Consider the following 7,500-nt stretch of genomic DNA (forward strand, 5'->3'; position numbering starts at 1 on the left):
ATGCTTTCGAGTTTCTTGGAGGGCAAGAATTCCAGAGTGGACCTGCCAATGTTTTTTGTTTTTGGCATGGAAACCCCCGCCGGATCACAAACATGTCTATAATTCAACGGGCCCCGGTCAGAGACGATGGCTCGGGCCGCTGTCTGAAGCCATTAACTGCTCTGCGGTGCAGAAGGAGGCCCGGTGGGGGTAGGAATCGGAGGACGGGGGGCTCGCTGTAACGCACGGGACGGGATGAGGAACGGGATCAGATCAACGCGCGTCGGATCCCGTTCCTCGCTCCGTTCCGTGGGTTACAACGGGCGCCCCGTCCTCCGGTTTCTGCCTCCGCCAGCCTCCCCTGTCTGTGTGATATAGACAGTGCAATTAGGAGCTATCAGTAGTGGACGTGTGGAACCCCCCAGATGGCGGGAGAGTGTTTGCAGACTAAGTGACCTCATTTGCTGCTCTCTCAACTAAGTGCTGCTTGCAGGGAGAGTAATGTCAACGCTCCCTCCACCACTCCACTCAGACAACCTGGCCATAAATCACGCTACTGGGGATATAGGCTAGGGCTAGGGCTAGGGCTAGGGCTAGGGCCAGGGCTAGGGCTAGGGCTAGGGCTAGGGCTAGAGCTAGGGCTAGGGCTAGGGCTAGGGCTAGGGCTAGGACTAGGGCAGGGCTAGGACTAGGGCAGGGCTAGGGTTAGGGCTAGGGCAGGGCTAGAGCTAGGGCTAGGGCTAGAGCTAGGGCTAGGGCCAGGGCTAGAGCTAGGGCTAGGGCTAGGGCTAGGGCTAGAGCTAGGGCCAGGGCCAGGGCTAGGGCAGGGCTAGGGCTAGAGCTAGGGCTAGGGCTAGGGCCAGGGCTAGGGCCAGGGCTAGGGCTAGGGCTAGAGCTAGGGCTAGGGCTAGGGCCAGGGCTAGGGCCAGGGCTAGGGCTAGGGCTAGGGCTAGAGCTAGGGCTAGGGCCAGGGCTAGGGCTAGGACTAGGGCTAGGGATATAGGCTAGGGCTAGGACTAGGACTAGGACTAGGGCTAGGACTAGAGCTAGGGCTAGGGCTAGGACTAGGGCTAGGGCTAGGGCTAGGGCTAGGACTAGGGCTAGGGCTAGGACTAGAGCTAGGGCTAGGACTAGGGCTAGGGCTAGGACTAGGGCTAGGGCTAGGGCTAGGGCCAGGACTAGGGCTAGGGCTAGGGCTAGGACTAGGGCTAGGGCTAGGACTAGGACTAGAGCTAGGGCTAGGACTAGAGCTAGGGCTAGGGCTAGGGCTAGGGCCAGGGCCAGGGCTAGGGCTAGGGCAGGGCTAGGGCTAGGGCTAGGGCTAGGGCTAGAGCTAGGGCTAGGGCTAGGACTAGGACTAGGACTAGGGCTAGGACTAGGGAGGAAGCGTAAAGAACGGCCAGGCGGCACCAACGCCAATCACAGAGCAAACCAGAAACTGATGGACCCACTGTACAGGTTTAGACAGCTTCATGATGCAGGAGGGAGGGGTGTGTGTGTGTGTGTGTGTGTGTGTGCGTGTTTTACAATAATAGCCAGGGATACTGGGGAGAGTTCAATTTCCTGTTTACCTCACAACAATAATGAGAAGAGTGCGTGTGTGAGTGCGTGCGAGTGTGTGCGTGCGTGCGTGCGTGCGTGCGTGCGTGCGTGCGTGCGAGTGTGTGTGCGTGCGTGGAGAGCGGTATCTGTCACCCAAACAAACATTCAACCATTGGCAACTTCATAATGACATACATTTAAAACTTCATAATGACATTTAAAAGGGGTTTTAAAACGTTAATAAAAGTGGAGTTTGTTTTGGCATTAATCAGAAGTTATCCATAATTCAAACCAACAGTTAATGAGCTTTTTCCCTGCTACTATTCATTCTCCCTCGTCTGAAATAGATTGCCTCTTCGGTTATGATGTAACGATGTCTGTTGTTAATATCCTGCAGATTGAATTAAGGAAGAAGAAGAAGAACAAACAGTGGGAGTGTATACATACATTATATATGCCATTTAGCTGACGCTTTTATCCAAAACGACTTACGTTGCAGTGAGTGCATACATTTCAGTATATATGATCCCAGCGGGAATCAAACCCACAACCTAAGCGTTGTTAGCGCCGTGCTCTACCAGCTGAGACACAGGGAGTCCTCCGCTGTGATTGGACAAACCCCTGGTTAGCCTGCCCCCGCCTGTCCTGGCTGGCCATAGTTTAATTTGAGGGCAAAAGATGAGAAGAATGAATGTATGTGTTTAACTCATTCAGTGCCGAGAGTGAATAAAGTCGCCCAAATTGTCAACATTCTCGAGTGCCAAGGGTGACTTTATTCACCAAATGTGCATAAATGATGATGCTTCATTTTGTAGCCAATCAGAGTGTTGTTGCTAGGTAAAATACCATAGAACACTCGGCACTCTAGGTGGTGAGTGTTCCGGAATGCTTTGGCAGTTGGTGAGTTAAACTAGAACAGACACAGGAATGTCCACATTTTACATTTATGGCATTTAGCAGACGCCTTTATCCAAAGCGACCTACAACAAATACATTTGTTTAAGTAAGTGAGTCATCTATCCGTCAGTCATCATAAGATAAAGTAATCAATGCTCAAACTTGGGGCCATAGGCAGGCCCTGCTTGGACCACAAGCAGGGCCGTGCACAGACTTGTGGAATGACAGGTGCTTTTCCCAAACACAACGGATGGACCCAACCCCCAACAATGGCATAAAACAATCTTATATTTTGGCTTCTGAGTGGGTAAGATAGTTGAAGGAAGACCATGAGGCATTTCTAAGTTATATTCTTCAATAATCAATGTATCTATTTCAGGTCCAAAAATGGATGCACAGTACCAATCCCATATTGCCCCTTTAATGACTGTGCAGTTGGAATATGACTGAGAAAATCAATGAAGTCTCAAGGAAAAGAAAACAAGCTGAAGGACTCGACGTGATCAATAATGAAGGAGCAGGCGGTTGATCTTCAGAGTACAAGATCATAAATAGATGCAAAAGCAGCAGACAAGATAGGTGCCCGGGAGAAAGTTCTGGATCAGCTATTTATCAAAGTATAATTCTCTAGAACTGTGCATTCACAGTTATACCTTGCTCTACGTCAGATTTAGCATTGCACTGATTGGTCTTTTCTTATGGGAGGAATCGAAATCCTACCGTAACAGGTTTTGGGTTTCAAATCAACAGTGAGCTGTTTACATCCTTGTCTTGCAGGGTATGAAGTCACATGCAGAGATGAGACCTTGACCAAAGGCTGAGCTGCTTCTCTACCCCGTCTTCTCCTTCCCTGCGCCAGGCTCTGCGGGCCACAAACTCTCTGGGCTCGACGGGATAACACGGAGGGGTAAACCTCATCTTTAATTCATGCTGGACACCTCCATACGATATCACAGTCACAGAGCAGGACACTGTGTTCTAGCTGTTATCAGAAGTCCACTCCATTGCCGCAATCAAAATATATCAAACAGAGCAATAGTAAAAAATGAAATACTCCAAAGTCAGAAGCTCTGCTTCTATATTCTAGGCCTCTATTTACTTTAAATAGTTGTGGGGGCACCAAATTCTTACAGTAAGTTCGCCTATGACCTCTTCTGCCCGACCCTTCAAAGCTGTAGGCTCTTGTTTGAAAAGGTGCCCAGTATTTGCCAGAATAGGGCACATGGTCAAAGAGACCACTGGTAAGGCCACACCAGATGTAGCTATGCTAGCCTAGCGTAGCTTTGGCAGAGCTGTGTGTGGATGGGAGTCTGAGTAGCCATTTAGGTCAGGGTCTACCGAGGGGATAGTCACTGTGAACCACGTCAGAACAGGACGTCATCACAACATACGCTGGTCAGCTGCTCAGCTCAGTGTATCGTGTGGGAGGAGTCTGTGTGTGTGTGTGTGTGTGTGTGTGTGTGTGTGTGTGTGTGTGTGTGTGTGTGTAAATTTGCACGTGTGTGTGTGTGTTTGTGTGAATTTGCTTGTGTGTGTGTGTTTGTGTGAATGCGTGTGTGTGTGTGTGTGTGTGTGTGTGTGTGTGTGTGAGAGAGAGAGAAAAGTGTGTGTGTGTGTGAATTTGTGTGTGTGTGTGTGTGTATGTGTGTGTGTGTGTGTGTGTGTGTGTGTGTGTGTGTGTGTGTGTGTGTGAATGCGCGCATGTGTGTGTGTGTGTGTGTGTGTATGAATGCATGCATGTGTGTGTGTGTGTGTGTGTGTGCATGTGTGTGTGTGTGAATGCGCGCATGTGTGTGTGTGTGTGTGTGTGTGTGTGAGACAAGTGTGTGTGTGTGTGTGTGTATGAATGCATGCATGTGTGTGTGTGTGTGTGTGTGTGTGTGTGTGTGTGTGTGTGTGTGTGTGTGAATGCGCGCATGTGTGTGTGTGTACCCATTTGTGCCTCGTCTACAGGTTCAGTGAGGAGAGGCTGTGGGGAGCATGTGTGTGTGTGTGTGTGTGTGTGTGTGTGTGTGTGTGTGTGTGTGTGTGTGTGTGTAGGCTGTGGGGAGCATGTGTGACTCCGACGGTCACATTAGTTCACGACTCCGCTGAAGCGTCTCGAGTCACGCAGAGCGTAACAGATGCTGCCCAACGCAAACACAGGTCAGATCCAGGCCACACCCCACACACACCACACACACCACCCCAACCACCCCACCCCACCCCAACCACACCACCCCACCCCACCCCAACCACAGCTCTGTTTCAGAAACCCATTACAAGGCTGCTTCCACCTGAATGAACACAACCCCAGATGTTCAGAAGCTACCAATGTTGCCATGGATCAGTCCAGCGCTTATAGATCTGTGTGGGAAGGTAATGGAGAGACAGGGAGAAGGGTTGAGAACCTGGAGGCTGGTGGAGGTAGAAAACGGAGGACGGGCTCATTGTAATGTATGGAATGGAATCAGGAATGGTGTTTGATACAGTTTCATATCTCCTGTTATGGAATCACTAAGGATATCTCATGGTTGACTTCCCGTCGGTGCTCAGCAGAGGGCCTCGCCATAAGCTGTGATACTGCACAGGCTTTATGGAGGGTGTGTGTGGTGAGATGGAAAGCCAATCTAAAGTCGCCGATCTGAGAATGAACCCACACACACACACACACACACACGCTCGCTCGCATGCAGGCATGCAGGCATGCCTGATGCACACATAGACGCATGCACACGCGTGCACACACACACGCACACACACACACAGACACGCACACAGACTCACAGACATACGCACACACACACATGCACACACACACACACACACACATTTCCTCGTTCCCGCCGTTAATTGCGTTGAGGGTGTCATGGCTCCAGGCCCTCGTTATGGCTGGCTGTCCTCACGGCGGTTGTTTGCGTGAGGCTGTCCTCCATCGACCAGCCTGCTGAGATCTGATAGCAGCAGTTAGTTCCCTGTCAGCTGTTTGAATTAACACGTCCCCTGGGTCTCCCAACATACCACCTCCAGCCTCAGGGGGTACACACACACACACACACACACACACACGCACGCATGTGCATACACACACGGACACGCACACACTCACACACGCGCGAATGCAAGCGTGCACACACATGCAGGACCACACACTCATACACACACACACATGCAGGACTGCGCACACACACACGCACACACGCACACACACACAGACACACACACACACACACACACACGCACACATGCACCATTAGGTAACCAAGGTTACAGAGGAAAGAGGTGGGCAGTCCAATTAGATTAAACATTTATTAAAGAGGTTTCATTAAAGGTTGTAAAGACTGAGTTTAATCAGTAGCATTCAGAGAGTGAGATCCATTGAAAAGACATACTGTATTTCATTCACGAACAAAACGCTGTTTTGGTCCCGAAAAGTGTCTTTTTGTCTCTGGCGGCGCCTCTCTGAAGACTACACCACAGGGTGAGGATGCGGTGAAGAGATGTGAGAACAGCACACACACACACACACACACACACACACACACACACACACACACACACACACACACACACACACACACATTACACTACGGGGTGAGGATGAGGTGAAGAGATGAGTCCATACACGCCTGGCTTGAGCTCCTATATTTCCCTACTGGCCCCCATGTCCCTTGAGAGAGAGAGTGTGTAGGTGTGTGTGTGTGTGCTTGTGTGTGTGCTTTTGTGTGTGTTCGCTTGTGTGTGTGTATGTGTGTGTGTGTGTGTGTGTGTGTTTGTGTACTGTGTCTGTTGCCCCCCTCCATGTCCCTCTTCAGAGAGAGCGTCCCCCGCTGCCTGACTTTGCTGAGCAGCTATGAGACACACACACACACACACACACACACACACACACACACACACACACACACACCCAGCATGGCTGTGCCTTGCACTTCTGAGAGGTCCTGCTGCTGTTAAATTATTTATTTTCCAAACAGTAATTACTGCAGCAGAGGGTCCTGGTGTTGAAAGACGTCACTACTGAGAGATGCAGACACTCTCTGACCCCACCCCCCTCCCTACAGCCCTCCACCCCCCTATCTACAGCCCCCCACCGCCCCTCCCTACAGCCCTCCACCCCCCTCCCTACAGCCCCCCACCCCCCCTCCCTACAGCCCTCCACCCCCCTATCTACAGCCCCCCACCGCCCCTCCCTACAGCCCTCCACCCCCCTCCCTACAGCCCCCCACCCCCCTATCTACAGCCCCCCATCGCCCCTCCCTACAGCCCCCCACCGCCCCTCCCTACAGCCCTCCACCCCCCTATCTACAGCCCTCCACCCCCCTATCTACAGCCCCCCACCCCCCTATCTACAGCCCTCCACCCCCCCTCCCTACAGCCCTCCACCCCCCTATCTACAGGCCCCCCACCCCCCCTCCCTACAGCCCCCCACCCCCCCTCCCTACAGCCCTCCACCCCCCTATCTACAGGCCCCCCACCCCCCCTCCCTACAGCCCCCCACCGCCCCTCCCTACAGCCCTCCACCCCCCTATCTACAGCCCTCCACCCCCCTATCTACAGCCCTCCACCCCCCTCCCTACAGCACAGTGTGTGTGTGTCATTTTCCTGATACAGCTATTCTATGTAGTTCACAACATCACCTGTGGCTCTCTGGGTGTGGTTGTTCTCGCTGACACACACACACACACACACACACTCACACACACACACACACAGACACACACACACCACACACACACACACACACACACACACACACACACACACACACACACACACACTACATCACTTCTGTATGTGGTTGCTCTGGCTGCTTTTGGGACGTTGTGTGCATAACTCCACAATAACAAGAGAAATGTACTATATATAAATATTTATTAGTAACATCTGAATAGACAATTTACAGACTAGGTCTTAGTTTCATGGTACATTTTGTGTTTACATAGAATATGTTAATATATCACAAAGTAGTCAACAGAAGAGCATTAGAAATGACATCATCACACAAAAAGGAAACACATGCACTGTAAAATACCAAATAAACACATATCAATTAATTAGAAGTAGCAATGGGTGACAGAGAGACTTAAACAAGACTAGAAC

Source organism: Argentina silus, assembly GCF_951799395.1.
Source record: "Argentina silus genome assembly, chromosome: 3".
Classification (NCBI taxonomy): Eukaryota; Metazoa; Chordata; class Actinopteri; order Argentiniformes; family Argentinidae; genus Argentina; species Argentina silus.